This window comes from Oryctolagus cuniculus, chromosome 7 (genome assembly GCF_051225735.1).
Source record: "Oryctolagus cuniculus isolate XC-2025 breed Fujian yellow rabbit chromosome 7, ASM5122573v1, whole genome shotgun sequence".
NCBI classification, from domain to species: Eukaryota; Metazoa; Chordata; class Mammalia; order Lagomorpha; family Leporidae; genus Oryctolagus; species Oryctolagus cuniculus.
In genome coordinates, this window is record NC_142873.1 from 50236269 (window position 1) to 50251194 (window position 14926).

General features: G+C 49.6%; 2 long non-coding RNA genes across 11 annotated transcripts; one reads left to right on the plus strand and one right to left on the minus strand.

Annotated features, from left to right (window-relative positions):
• Positions 1-836: 836 nt before the first annotated feature.
• LOC149125553 (uncharacterized) lies at positions 837-4138 on the minus strand. Its single transcript, XR_016210700.1, has 4 exons — positions 4004-4138; positions 2980-3085; positions 1606-1772; positions 837-1016 (listed from the first exon to the last, which is right to left on the minus strand). It is a non-coding gene; the product is annotated as an uncharacterized LOC149125553 (long non-coding RNA).
• Positions 2509-14032, plus strand: LOC149125554 (uncharacterized). Of its 10 annotated transcripts, XR_016210693.1 has the most exons (4): positions 2509-2639; positions 2736-2809; positions 5251-5499; positions 12984-14032. It is a non-coding gene; the product is annotated as an uncharacterized LOC149125554 (long non-coding RNA). The 10 variants fall into 10 exon arrangements; XR_016210696.1 differs by lacking the exon at positions 2736-2809 and having other exon boundaries at positions 2514-2639; XR_016210692.1 differs by lacking the exon at positions 2509-2639 and having other exon boundaries at positions 2693-2809.
• The last annotated feature ends 894 nt before the right edge of the window (positions 14033-14926 follow it).

Sequence of the window (14926 nt, forward strand, 5' to 3'; positions counted from 1 at the left end):
TTCCTCCTTTTCCATGAACTTTTGAAGTACCTGTGTGTGTGTGTGTGTGAGAGAGAGAGAGAGAGAGAGAGAGATTGATTTTCTGGACTGATTTTATCAAAAAGATTTTTTTGAAAGGGAGAGATGGAGGAGAAAGGGAAACAGAGAGAGAGAGAGAGAGAATTATCCAACTGGTGGTTCACTCTCCAAATGTCCACGACAGTCCAGGTTGGGCTGGGCAGAAGCCAGGAGACAGGAACTCCATCTGGGTCTCCAATGTGAGCAACAGAAACCCAAGCCCCTGGGTCATCCTCTGCTACCTCCCAGCTGGAAACCAGATTAGAAGCAGAGGTGGCCAGCTGGTGCCGTGGCTCACTAGGCTAATCCTCCACCTGCGGCGCCGGCACACCGGGTTCTAGTCCCGTTTGGGGCGCCGGATTCTGTCCCGGTTGCTCCTCTTCCAGGCCAGCTCTCTGCTGTGGCCAGGGAGTGCAGTGGAGGATGGCCCAAGTGCTTGGGCCCTGCACCCGCCTGGGAGACCACAAGGAAGCACCTGGCTCCTGGCTTCAAATTGGCGCAGTGCCGGCGGTAGCGGCCATTTGGGGAGTGAACCAACAAAAGAAAGACCTTTCTCTCTGTCTCTCTCTTTCACTGTCTAACTCTGCATGTCAAAATAAATAAATAAAAAATAAAAAGAAGCAGAGGTGGTCCTGATCCCAGGCCCTGGGTTACGGGATGTGGGAGTTCCCTGAGCCACAGTGCCTGCCCCTCTGGGCTGATTCTTAATTGCGATCTCCAATAAATTGCTGAGTTTATTTTTTTAAATATTTTTATTTTATTTATTCGAAACACTTGAGAGAAGTAGAGAAGAGATAAAAGCCTTCCATTTGCTGGTTCACTCCCCAAATGGCCACAACTCTGGAACTGAGCTGATCTGAAGCCAGGAGCCAGGACCTTCTTTGAGGTCTCCCATGTGGGTGCAGGGGCCCAAGGCCCCGGGCCATCCTCCGCTGTTTCCCAGGTGCATTAGCAGGGAGCTGGATTAGAAGTAGAGCAGTCAGGACTTGAACCAGCAGCACAGGCAGTGACTTTACCTGCTATGCCACAGCACTGGCCCCAATTGCCGAGTTTAAACCACAAGTTCCTGGCTTCCAGTTTTTTTTTTTTTTTTTTTTTTGACAGGCAGAGTGGATAGTGAGAGAGAGAGATAGAGAGAAAGGTCTTCCTTTTGCTGTTGGTTCACCCTCCAATGACTGCCACGGCCGGCGCGCTGCGGCCTGCGCACCACACTGATCCGAAGGCAGGAGCCAGGTGCTTCCCCCGGTCTCCCATGGGGTGCAGGGCCCAAGCACTTGGGCCATCCTCCACTGCCCTCCCGGGCCATAGCAGAGAGCTGGCCTGGAAGAGGGGCAACCGGGACAGAATCTGGCGCCCCGACCAGGACTAGAACCCGGTGAGCCGGCGCCGCAAGGCAGAGGATTAGCCTAGTGAGCCGCGGCGCCGGCCTCCAGTTCTTAATACAGAAGATGAAACATTCCTGTGAACTGTAAGCTGTGTAAGGCTCCGGACCCGCTGGCACACAGAACTGTAAGAAGGATCATGGAAGTAAAAACCGGTCACACGTACCAGTACTACCGAGGGGAGAAGGCAGTTAGGAATGGACAGAGGATGCTCTTTCAGGAGCTGCAAAACCAGGGGGCCAGGACAGAGCGGTGTTGGGCACTGCCAGCTTTGTAGGTAGATGCCCCGGGCTCAAACGTGCACGCTGACTTCTCCATGCTTCTCCGGCTTTGCTGCAAGGGAGAGGGGGTGACAGCCGGTGCTCTCATGAGGCCCAGGAGAGACTATTCCTGGCGGTGCCCACTGGTCAGGCCTTGGGCAAATCTGGCCATGCAGGGCGCGTTGACCCCGCACGGCCCCACTCCCACCTCAGCGCATGAACCGGTTCCTTGAGAATATCCTGGGATCACAGAGCACTGCGTCTCTGGAGGGAAACTAACACCTGCGGGGAAGTATCTGGTTCCTCCCCACCAGTTCTGAAAACTGGCACAGGGCGGCTCCTTGTCCAAAGGACTATGCCTACCTTCTGGTTTACCAGTCACCCCTAACAGGCATTTCTCCCTCCAGGCTCCCTGAACCGGTGGCAACTTCCCCTCTCCCCCCTCCCTCCAACACACACAGGATGCAGCCATCTGGAGAGAACCTGCCAGAAACAGCCAGGCAGGCCTCTCTCCCCTGGAAAGAGCCACAGAAGTCATTTTCCTTGTGACCAGCATCATCATGACAGGCTAACGGGGCACTTGTGCATTAAGGACCAATACGAGCCGCAAATCTAAGAAAAACAACTTAGAGGAAAAATATCATTCATTTTCACTGTACTCGCCTCTCTCCTAAGCTTTGCTGAAATTATACAACCAACCGAGCAGCAGGCACCCAGTTGAATACGGTTACCAGAAAAACTCGCTGCCGGTGCCCTGTGATTGGCTGAGCGTCTCTTGAGGGCCGGGAGCTTTTTAAGCAGCTGGTGCAAATGGATGCCTTTCTGAAATTAACCAGTTGATGAATGTCACAGGCATCAGGCTCCATTCCAGGGTTGGGCTAGGCTGCATTCAAACTGCATGTTTTCCTCGCAGCCTCCAGGCTCCAGGGCTAACGAGGAGGTGAGCGGAGGTGGGGAAGCCAGTTAGAAGGTAACTGTAGGAGGCTCAGCTCTTAGGGGCTGGGCCCTCCCTCCCTTGGGCTTCTTTGCCTGGCAGGAGGAGTACATACGGTTTATGCATGTGCCACAAAGACCCAGGCTTTTGAGCAAACAGGCTTGACCCTGGCTCAGGTATGTATTAATTATGTGAACTTGGGCAACTTATCATCCACCCTGAGTTTCAGTTTTGTTTGCTATGACCTTCACGTGAATATCGGATGATACATAAAGTATGTTTCACACCACCAAGAGCATATGAGCCACTCAGTAAATAGTAAGCAGGTAACGGTTATCATTATTACCACTGTTATTGAAGGATCCAGGAACGCCGGCTGAATTCAGATATCACAGACAGAAAATGCTGTTATTAGAGACTTGTTTCTGGGGCTTCTTTCCTGGGTGGGCCCTCTTTTGAAAAAGAGATATGGATATTGCATATATCAAAGCGTCAGCAAGGTACATGAGGAACATATTTAACTTGTTTCTTCTTGATCTGAAAGAGGTGAAGGGTTAGAGGACTATCTTTGCTTTCATCACGATTTTGGCCAAGATTGGATCTATGCCCAGCAGCCACTGAGCCTGGCAACCTAAGCGTTTGGAATGGAATCTCCACTTGCAAATACCTTCCAGTCCTCAGAGCCAGGGCGGGGACACCCCCCCCCCCGCCCCCGCCCCCGCCCCAGGCTGGGGCGGATCCTAAAGCTGACACTTCCTGTGTGGCTTTGGTTGGCTCTCTCTGGACCTGAGTCTCTTCATCTGCAGAATGGGAGATTGCATTTTACTGATGATTCCCAAGTGGTAAAGAGGCAAACTGGCCTGTGACAAACACCAAGAGTGAGGAAGAGCAGGGGTTGGAATAACAGACAGTGAAGGCTGCTGGCGGCGGGGGTGGGGGACAGGGCAGGGTAGTCAATCTGTTTGTTCCTGCTCCTAAAGGACCAGCATTTTGGAGACTAGACCAAAAGCCTCCGAGGCTGCCTTGGGAACATCAGAGCCCACCCCAGGGTAGGCAAAACTGTATGTGTAACCTAAAGAGGCCAAGGTTTATGTCAGGCTAAACAGCTAGCCAGGGAATTAGATTTCAAAGCCTGTGAGTTTTGGCCCACTGCTCAGCCTCCTGCTCCACCTGTCTCCCTCGTTCTTTCTCCTAACACACGCCACTCCCCCTATGCTATTGACTGTTCATTAATAGCCAGCCCATCAAATGACACGCTGGTACCAACTTCCATTCACAGTCTAAAAATTTGTGTAATAATTTGGGGTTGTTAGCCTATCCCAAGGCCAGTTGTTGGGCCTGGCAAGGTGATATTTTAAGGATCTACTTACAATTCTGCCTGCAAGATTCCATTGGCTAGAAAATCCTTTATGAGACCAGTTAAGTAAACAAGCCGTGGCTGGCTCACCCAGGCTGAGTGTTAGGACCACTGATGGACACCAGCTGGTTGGGGCAGAAGACTGTGGCAAGTAGGTTCACCTGGGCGCCTCCCAGGCGCTGGGCCTTGCCATGGTGCAGTTACAATGCAGTCTGATCCCCTTCCAAGCCCAGTTCCTCCATGGACATGCTGTTTACATGTGGGACATTAGGAGCCAGTTACTCCTCTGGAGCGCCTTGTCCCTGAAAAATAGGCAGTGAGGATCAGGCCACCTTGCAGGGAAAAACCCACTGCAAACCACAGGGCTCTGGGGAGCTCTGAGCTCCTCCGGGGCCGGGCAGAACCTCGGGGTGTGTTGTCTGTGATAGCTAATGCAGTGGTGCTCAACTACAGAGGAATCGTCCAGAGAGCTTTTAAAAGGCACAGCCCTGGGCTTCACTCCCAGATATTTTTAGGTAATTAGTTTGGGGCGGAGCCACAGCGTTGGTATTTTCAAAAGTTCCCAGGTGATTCTAACGTGCAGCCAGGGTCAGCCGTCCATCCGCTCTTTGCTGGAGGCTCAGTCCCCTTGGCCGAATGAATGATTCTAATTAGGACTTCCTCTGCCCTGTCCCTGGGAGGAGCGGGCCTTGGCCCGGATGAAAGGATGCTTCCTGTGTCGGGTTACTCTCAGGTGCCAGGCTATTTCTAGATGGTCATGATCAGGAGATGCTCGCCATGACCAACACGCGGGTGGGCGGCGCCTCAGAGGGCCGGGGCGGCCACCCAGCCAGGGTCTCTCAGTGGCCGCAGGTGGGGCAGCGGAAGGAAGCTGGGAGTCCCTGGCCTCTTCTCCTCCCAGCCAATGAGGTCAGGTCGGCCTTAGGCTGTGCAAAACGCTGGAGGTGGTTCGCGGAGGCACCTCAGTCACGGTTTTTAAATAGAACAACTCCACGTGAAATTCATTTCCTGGGTGAGCTGGTGGGGAGGCACGCGGGGGTTCACGCGGGGGCTCCAGCTCCAGCCTCAGATTTTTCGCCTTAGCTTCTGACCCTGCTTCCTATGGGGAGGAATCCTTCCGTGGGGTTCAACAGGCCTAAGTGTGTGTCATGTGCGGTGTGAGTGGCTTTCTCTCTCATTCCCCAACACACCGTGTTTCTTTGTATCCGATTTCCCACAGATGAACGCGTCAGCAATTCTTTCTTCCTTTTTCTCACCTAGCCCCGCCCCCAGGAAAGTTTGCGCTTTCTCCGGAAGCCCCACCGGAACTCCCAGCATCACCCACCTACCCTCTGCCGAGTAGCACCTGGAGAAGCAGGGCTGGCAGAGCCAGCGGGACCTCCAGAGCTGCTACCTAGTTTCCCAAAGACCCCAGGACACGTGATTTATCTTCTCCCTGCCTCAGTTTCCTCCTTTCTAAACTTAGGCGAATGATGCCTGTGGCGCAGTACTGGTGCGGAAGAAGAAGAGGTAAGATAAATCAAACGACGCTGGCGAGGAATGCTGGGTGCGGCCTCCGAGCACCGTCTTCTGCCTCTAACAGGCACTCGACGGACAGCTACTGATGACAGGCGGACAGCTACTGATGACAGCGGAGGCGGGGTGTGGGAGAAGGAAGAAATCCTGGGGGTGCAAGCCCAGGTCAGTGGAGGGAACTCGCCTTCCTCTGCCTCCTGGTTGAAGTGAAAGCACACGCGCACCCCTCCTTCGGTTCTATTTGCTTGTTGTGTTTTTAAAGCGATATATAGAGGCAGGTATTGTGTTGCACAGGTTAATATGTGGCTTAGAGTGCCGGGGTTCAAGTCCCTGCTCTGCCTCGGTTCCAGCTTCCTGCTAATGTGCACCCTGGGAGGCAGCAGGTGATGGCTCAAGTGTTTGCGTCCCTGTCCACCCATATGGGAGACCCAGATGGAGTTCCTGGCTTCTGATTTTGGCCTAGCTGTTGTGGGTGTTTGGGGAGTGAACCTGTTGGTGGAAGATTCTCTCTCTCTCTTTCTCATGCTCTCTTGCTCTGATTTTTAAATCAATTTTTTAAAAAGTGATGCTGATTGTCTAAAAAATAAATAAGTAAAGCGATATATAGTGCTCTTTCAGTACACTTGAATATGCAGCAAAGTATTGTAGCCAGAGCAGGTCATCTGAGTCCGTTCCTTAAAGTAGCCTGGGAAAGTTGAGCTGTCCCAGAAGGGGCCTGGGCGTTCATCTAGGAGGGCTCACTAAGTGCCGGGCCCTTCAGCTGAGCCCACTGGCAGGGCAGAAGCACTCATCGCCAGAGTGTAGTCAAGGACATGGTTCAGAGAAGTTAGGAAACTGGACGGAACACACAAGATGAAACACAGCACAGTGGGATTCCTGGCTGTAAGAGCCACATACTACCCACGCCATCACACTGAATTTTGAGTTGGAGGAACTGCAACGGAATTATGACCAGCTGGGTGGCCCGGGGAGCGGACGTACTCTATCTGAGGCTCCAGAGTCCTGTACCTGAAGGGAGGGTCGCACCACGAGGCCAGGGCTTGGGGCTGAGCTGGTCATTGCTAGTCTCTGCAGCCCTCTAGTGGTGCTTTGCGGGACCGAGGAGCGTCTTACCTTTCTGTTGCCTGTATTCAGACAGGTCAGTCCCAGGACACGTGGGAACTAGGTACCCATTTGGCTTCATTGACTAAGAGGTAAAAGCAAATGAGACTCAGAGGAGTGTTGGAGATGGACAAGAACTGTCTGGTTCCCAGAAGGCATTATCGTTTCGGAAACTTTAGGTCCTGTTTGTTCTATGCCGCACCTAGAACCCTTACTCATCCTTCAATGATAGAAGATGAAAACCATCCGAGTAGATTAAAATCCTAACCTTGAGTTCCTCCAGGGCATGTGCACACATGGGACTTTGTATCCCGTGGCCCTAATATTGCCTTGGTGGCGGCAGCAGTGCTAAGGGGACATTGCGCCGGGAGGACCAACACAGGGGGGTCAAGCTCTGGCTCTCTCTCTTATATCACCTGTGTGTCTTTTCTCCTGCTTGAATCCCAAACTCATCTTTGATCAAATGAGGTGGTTGGTGGTGGAGCCCTGGTAAGTTTGCTATCTTATGCATGAGCATGGAGCTGCCGCTTTACAATGGTGGGTTTTTGCTATTCATGCAGTTGTCTTGCGGTCTTGGCAGGTTGAAATGTGCCTCTCTCGGGCTGGGAAAGAGGGAGTTAGGTGAGGAGCTGCGAGGCACCAAAAGGAAAGCACACACGGCCTCGTGAACCACTGCCAAGCTGACCCTTCCCTGGCATCCAGACTTAGTGTCTACCTACCTGTCTACTCCACTTGGAAATCTAACAGGTATTTCAAACCTGACATGGCCAAAGAGAGCCAATCCTCCCGAATATATTCCCCTCCCCCAGCCTTTGCCACCTTAGCAAATGGTACCCCATCTACCTGGTCGCTGGGGGAGCCCTAGTTGATTGTCTGCTTTCACTCACATGCCCACATCTAGAGCTACCTACAAAACACATCTCGGATCTGGTGACTTCTCGGCCCCCACTCTCTGCTACAGTGCATCATCTGAGTTCCACTTAGGTAACAATCACGGCCTCTTCACTGCTCCTGGGCTTCCGCTCTTCCCCCTGAAGCCCCTCCCCAAGAGTGGTCACTTAGAACAGCTGCCCCCCCTTACTTAAGCCCCTCTAGTGGTTTTGCCTTTGTGTGCATAATTGAATCAAATCAATGGTCAACAGGCGCTGTCCGGTCCAAGCCTGCCCCGCTCACTGCCACCTCGCCCCTCCTTCACCCCTCAGGATTCGCACGTTGCTGTGGTTACCGTGACGGGCTCCATCTCTGAAGAGACAAGTCTTCCTCCTCTTAGGATCTGTGCGATCCTTTCTGCCTGGCCCCGCCCCTAGACTCTGGCGCGGCTCCCTGTTTCTCATCCTCAATGCCACTTGCTCATCTCAAGTGTGACCTCCCCTGAAGGGCTGTCCCCGGCCGCCCTAACCGGAGCAGCACCCTCAGTCACGTCCCCATATTCTATGTACTTGCTAGCTCTTGCATCTACGTGGTAGCAGTTTGTTTATTTGCTTAGGACTTTACCAGGACTCTCCATGCCAGACTCTAGTTTCCTTTAGAGCAGAGAATGTCTGACTACTCTTGTTCACCAGTGAGCCCCCAGAGCCCTGCACTGTGTCTGCCCATTGTAGGTGCTCAGAAGTATTTGACACTGGGCTGACCCGCTGCTGCTCATCACGTCTGCCTCGCTAGCTCTTTACACACTGGAGCTCACCATTGCAGCACCAGCTTCTGTTATTCAGGAGCAAAAGGCGTTCTAACCACAGTGCCTTTGCTTCATCCTCTAGTCTTAATTGAACACAGTTGTTAATATCCACTTCTGGCTATCATAGTACTAGCAAGTGGGATATAAAGAGATAAAACACAAGGGTGGTCGTAGTGGTTAGGATTCTGCTGGAGACACCAGCGTCCTATATTGGCATGCTCAGGATCAAGTCCCAGCTCCACTTCCAATTCCAGCTAGGGCAACAGGTGATGCTTCAGTACTTGCATTCCTGTCACCCCCATAGGCTACCCAGATTGAGCTCCTGGCTCCTGGCTTCTGCTTGTCACTGCCCCAGCTGTTGCTGGCATTTGTGTAGTGAACTAGTGGATACAAAGCCGCTGTCTCTGTTTTCCCATGAGATTGCTTGTGTATTCAGAGGCTGGGCTCCCTTCTATAGCTGAGCGTGCTGACTGGTTTTCAGTTGCCTTATCTGCTATTCTGAGCATCACTTAGTGTAAATAAAGCACCAGGTGGCAGCAGGGGAGTGTTGCTGTGCGTTTTTAGCACCGAGGCGCTTTCCCAGTGGATTAGCCGCTGTACAACAAGGACAGTTAGGCACAGCCCCTGCACAGAGAGCTTGTGATCTAGAGATGGGTCAGTTGTCACTGTATAAAGGTCTGTATCGGCGTTCTCAGCACCAGGGGAGGATGTGCTGAATGCTCTTCTCTGCAAGGCTATAGGCAAGGAAGGCAGAATCCGAGCAGGCCAGGGTGGGCCTGTCATCAAATACTCTGTGGAGATTGCAATAGCAAATAAAAACACGAAGGAAATGCAGATGGCCGTACAAGCCGTGAGCAAGCCAAGGGATGGTGACACGTTTCGGTTACAGCCATCCTTGTCTCCATGGGTAGATTTCAGGACCCATGCCCGTCTCAAAATCTGCTGATTCTCCAGCCCCTTATATAAAGTAATGTGACATGCATTTGCATATAATTTACCCTCATGCTCCCATCTCTGATTCCTTATAAAACCTAACACAATGTAAAGGCTATATAAATAGTTGTTATACTGTATCATTGAGGGAATAGTGACCAAAGCATTTGTACTTGTTCAGTATGGATACAGTTTTTTGTTTTGCAAATGTTTTCCATTCATGGTTGATTGAATCCAAGGCTGCAGCACCCACAGACACAGAGGGCCAACTGGATAAGTTTCCTTGCTATTTAGAGTTTGTTTCCTCGACTAGGTTGAAATCTATTGAAAACAGAGACATATTCTTTTCATCCTTGAAACAGAGAGCAAGAGGCTTAATCATGTTTGTTGAATAAGAAAAAATTTTAAAAATGAGAAGGAAAAACAATGAACATCATGATCTAGTAAGATATTTGGAGGATGCTTTGTATGAAATTAAAAAGAAGATTTATTTGACAGGCAGAGTGACATGGAGGAAGGGGTGGGGGCAGGGAATAGGAGAGGGAGAGAAAGAGAGAAGTGTCTTTCATCTACTGGGAAAAAAGAAGACCTAAATGAAAGATCTCTATGAGTGAGATCCCAGTGGAGAGAACAGGGCCATCAAAGAAGGAGGTACCTTTCTCTGAAGGGAGGAGAGAACTTCCACTTTGACTATGACCCTGTCTGAATAAGATCGAAGTCGGTGAACTCAAAAGGCTTCCATAGCCTTGGCAACTCATGACTAGAGCCTAGGGAGATTACTGACGCCATAAACAACAGTGTCAAATTGTTAAGTCAACAACAGGAGTCACTGTGTACCTACTTCTCATGTGAGATCTGTCCTTAGTGTGTTGTCCAATGTGAAGTAATGCTATAACTAGTACTGAAACAGTATTTTACACTTTGTGTTTCTGTGTGGGTGCAAACTGATGAAATCTTTACTTAATATACACTGAATTGATCTTCTGTTTATAAAGAGAATCGAAAATGAATCTTGATGTGAATGGAATGGGAGAGGGAGGGGTGCGAGTAGGAGGGAAGTTATGGGTGGGGGAAGCCATTGTAATCCATAAACTGTACTTTGGAAATTTATATTTACTAAATAAGAGTTAAAAAAAGAATTGTGAACCATAAAAAATAAATAAATAAATTCCCAAATTCCACAACAATTAGAGCTGGGCCAGGCTGAAGTCAGGAGCCCAGAACCCCATCAGGGATTCCCACATGGGTGGCAGGGACCCAAGTACTTGAGCTATCACCTGCTGCCTCCCAGGGTGCACATTAGCAGGAAGCTGCATCAGAAGCAGAGGTAGGACTGAACCAGGTGTTCTGATATGGGGTGAGGGCGCCCCAATCCATCGTTTAATCTACTGGGCCACAACATGCACCCCAGAATGAAGTATTTGAGTTGCCTGCTTTCAGTCCCATGAAGTGGCCACATTCACCTTTTCAAAGACTGGCAAGAATGCTCTCATGCTGGACGTCAGTGGGACATTGGTCACTGGGAGTTTTCTAGATCAGGAAATTCAGTTGAATTGAGAGAAATTACTATCAGAGAGAACCACTGAGGCATATTCCCATTTAGCTGAATCAGTGTTGCCTAACTGTTTTTTTCTTTCTTTTTTTTTTTTTTTTGCTTACCTTTTTTTAAAAAAAGATCTATTTAGTTATTTGAAAGTCAGAGTTATTGGGGGGGGGGTAGACAGAGAGAGAGGTCTTCCATCTGCTGGTTCACTCCCCACGTTTGCAACACCCAGTGCTGGGCCAAGCTGAAGCCAGGAGCTCCATCTGGGTCTCCCGCTTGGATGGCAGAGACCCAATACTTGGGCCATCTTATGCTGCTTTTCCCAGGCCATTAGCAGGGAGCTGGATCAGAAGTAGAGCAACTGGAACAGGAACTGGAGCCAGTATAGGATGGCAGCATCCTAGGCAGAAACTTTACCTATTACACCACTACGCTGGTCCTGACTAATATTTTTGTAGCTAAAGAGTGGACTGGAGATCAGGTTCTATAATCTTCAAAATTTTAGTGTCTTTCTAGCACCCAAATGGTGAAAGGCAAAGGCTGTACTTCTTAGGTCTTAGCAGTTGGACTCCTCTTGAGGTGAGGTTCCCTTCATTTCTTTTCCATGCCAGACTACCACCTCCCACCTCACTGCAGAGCGTTCTTAGAGCACGTTCTTCCTCCCTCCTCGAGTGAAGTGGTGATAGGTGGGAGCTTCTTTTCGTAGCCCCATTCCTCTTTTTTTAAAATTTTAATTTATTATTTATTTGACAGGTAGAGTTATACACAGTGACAGGGAGAGAGAGAAAAGTCTTCCTTCTGCTGGTTCACTCCCCAAATGGCCGCCACGGCCGGCGCTGCACCGATCCGAAGCCAAGAGCCAGGTGCCTCCTCCTGGTCTCCCACGCGGGTGCAGGGCCCAAGCACTTGGGCCATCCTCCACTGCCTTCCCAGGCCACAGCAGAGAGCTGGACTAGAAGAGGAGCAACAGGGACAGAATCCGGTGCCCATATGGGATACCGGCACTGCAGGTGGAGGATTAGCCAAGTGAGCCACGGTGCCCGTCCCAGCCCCATTCCTCTTTCAAATCTATCCCATTTCTTTACTTCCCTTTATAGCAAATGCTTCAATCAACATGTTAATGAATCCTTCTCATTCTCTTTCCATTCTCTTACAAGCTTGCTCTTGGCTTTTGCTCCCAGTACTCTAAGAACAGTCTTGTCAAGATGGCCGGTGACTCTCACATGGCTAAATGCCACGGTCAACTCTCAATGTTATTTCTGTTGACTTCTCTGCAGCGTTTGACATCACTGATTGTTTCTTTTTCCTGGAAATACTTTCTGCACTGCTGCTTCTCGATTACTTTGGCTGGTTCACATTTTTCCTTAACTCTTAACTGTGAAGTGCTCCAAGGACCGGATTGTGAGCTGTTTCTCTTCCTTGGCAACTGGGACCGAGTCTCGTGGTTCTAAGATATCACCTAAGTTCTGTTGACTCCAGGTTTGTCTCTAGCCTTAGACCTTCCTCTTGAGCTGTGAGCTCATATGCTCAGCGTCGCCCGCTGGGTGTTTTACGGGCATCAGAGCTGTAACAAGACTAAGTTTCCAGTCTTGTCTGGGAAGTGCTGCAGGGTACTGGCCACACCCCCTTCAGGACTGAGGCACTCAACCCCTCGCCTGGAATTGCCCTCAGCTGAAGGGAGCTCTCTCTCTCGCTCAGGGTGACACCATCATTTCAGACAGCTCCAATCCAATGCCCAGACGATGTGGGAGGCCAGGTTCCATTGTTTCAGTTGAAACAAATCTGAAGAATCATTTGCACATCTACGTGAAATTAAGGGAGGCCTCCATCAGGCGAGATCAGCAGGTGGCTTCCTTCTCTTCCCAACCCTACTTTTCTCCCCCCATTTACTGCTGGGTTCCAGAGAACAGGTTCTGGGAACACACTGATTTCTGCCTCAGAGTCTCTTGCCTGGGGAACCTGACTTAAGACGTTAAATATTGAGAATGGTCCTAAGAAGTAGACCCTAAAAAGGATTTTAGAAGTGGATCATCAGCCTATTGTGTGCAATGAAATCTGTACCACTGGTGGGTGGGCGGAGTGCTCATAGCAGTTGGTATTCTGTCATGCTAAAACTATTTCTTTTAGGGGCTGGTGCTGTGGTGCAGCAGGTTAAAGCCCTGGTCTGAAGCACCAGCATCCCATATGGGCACTGGTTCTAATCCCGGCTGTTCACTTCCCTTCCAGCCCTCTGCTATGGCCTGGGAAAACAGTAGAAGATGGCCCAAGTCCTTGGGCCCCTGCACCCACATGGGAGATCTGGAAGAAGCTCCTGGCTCCTGGCTTCAGATCGGCACAGCTCCGGCCATTGTGGCCATCTGGGGAGTGAACCATCAGATGAAAGACTTCTCTCTCTGTCTCAACCTCTCTCTGTAACTCTTTCAAATAAATAAAATGAATCTTAAAAAAAAGAAAACCTTTAAAAAAAACTATTTCTTTTAGCTGAATTTCAGATTTAACTGTCTTATATTTAAAATTTATTTATTTATTTGTGAGGGAGGAAGAGAGAGCGAGGATGAACAAGAGTGAGCTCTCCTCTGCTGGCTTAATCCCCAAAATGCCCTAAAAGCCAGACACCGGACACTGAGAACTCATTCCCGGTCTCCCACATGGCTGGCAGGAACTCAACTCCACGTTAGCAGGAAGCAGGAGTCAGCAGCTGGAGCTGGGAATTGAATCCAGGTCCTCTGATGTAAGAGGCAGGCATCTTAACCTGCAGCTCGACCGCTAAAACAAGCACCCAGCCCTCTGTAGTGGTGTCATCATCAAGTGTTCTGTCAGTGGTTGAGAGCTATGTTGGAATCTCCTCTATAGTTATAGATTTATATGTTTCTTCAGTTCCATCTGTTTTTAATGCTCTGTTATGAAGTTCATTCACATTATTAAGTGCATCCGCCATTAGGCTTATTATATTTCCTTGAAGAATTTTACCCTTGGGGCCAGCACCATGGCTCACTTGGTTAATCCTCTGCCTATGGCGCCGGCATCCCATACGGGTGCTGGTTCTAGTCCCAGCTGCCCCTCTTCCAGTCCAGCTCTTTGCTGTGGCCCGGGAAGGCAGTGGAGGATGGCCCAGGTGCTTGGGCCTCTGCACCCACATGGGAGACCAGGAGGAAGCACTTGGCTCCTGGCTTCAGATCGGCACAGCTCTGGCCGTAGCGGCAATTTTGGGGGGTGAACCAACGGAAGGAAGACCTTTCTCTCTCTCTCTCTCTCTTTTACTCTCTCACTGTCTATCTGTCAAACAAATAAACAAAAAGAAACATTAAAAAAAAAGAATTTTATCCTTACAAAGACTCCTCTTGATTCCTGACTATGTGTCTTATTCTGGAGTATCCTTTGTTCCCCTCTGGCTAGTACAGTGATGTGAACTTTGGCCTTGGTCATCATATTTGTATGTTTCTTTCCCTTCTTTGTTCAGGGCCCCCTTAGATAACCCTTCTCTATGAAGCGTCTGAAAACAGAATTTGTTACTTCTTCTTGCATTCATACTGTGTGTGGAATCCATTGAACACAAACTGTTCGCTTTGTTTTAATGTCACTGAGCAGCATGGATTACATGTATTGGCTTTAATTATGGATTAGTTTCCCTTGGGTCAGACACACACCTACCATCCAACAAACATGGTGGAGGAGGAAGAGGAGGTGTCATGTGTTCTAACATAGTTGTTTAAGAGCCTAGAGATGTGGCCATTTCCTTAATAGAGAAGTCGAGAACAGCAGATCCACCCGATGACCAAATACAAAGTGAACTTGAAATAAGATGCTCTCCCTTATGTTTGTAAGATTTATCTATATTCTTGCATGTGACTCTAGTTTGGTCACATTTTTTTAAAAATTGCGTTGTACAAATAATCCATAGTTTATCCATTTTTCTATAATTATCTGGAACCCTATTGCTTCTCAAATAGTCTTTAAAATACTTGCTTATATGTCATACAATAGACAGAATTGTGAGGTCATACTTCTAGGAACTCTTACTAAGTCTTTTTAAAAATGAGGGAGGGAAAATGAGTAAGCACTGTGATTCACTCACCAAATGCCCACAATATCCAGGGCTGGGCTGGGCCGGAGCCAGGAGCCAGGAGCCAGGAACTCAATCCGGTCTCCCACACAGGTGGCAGGAACTC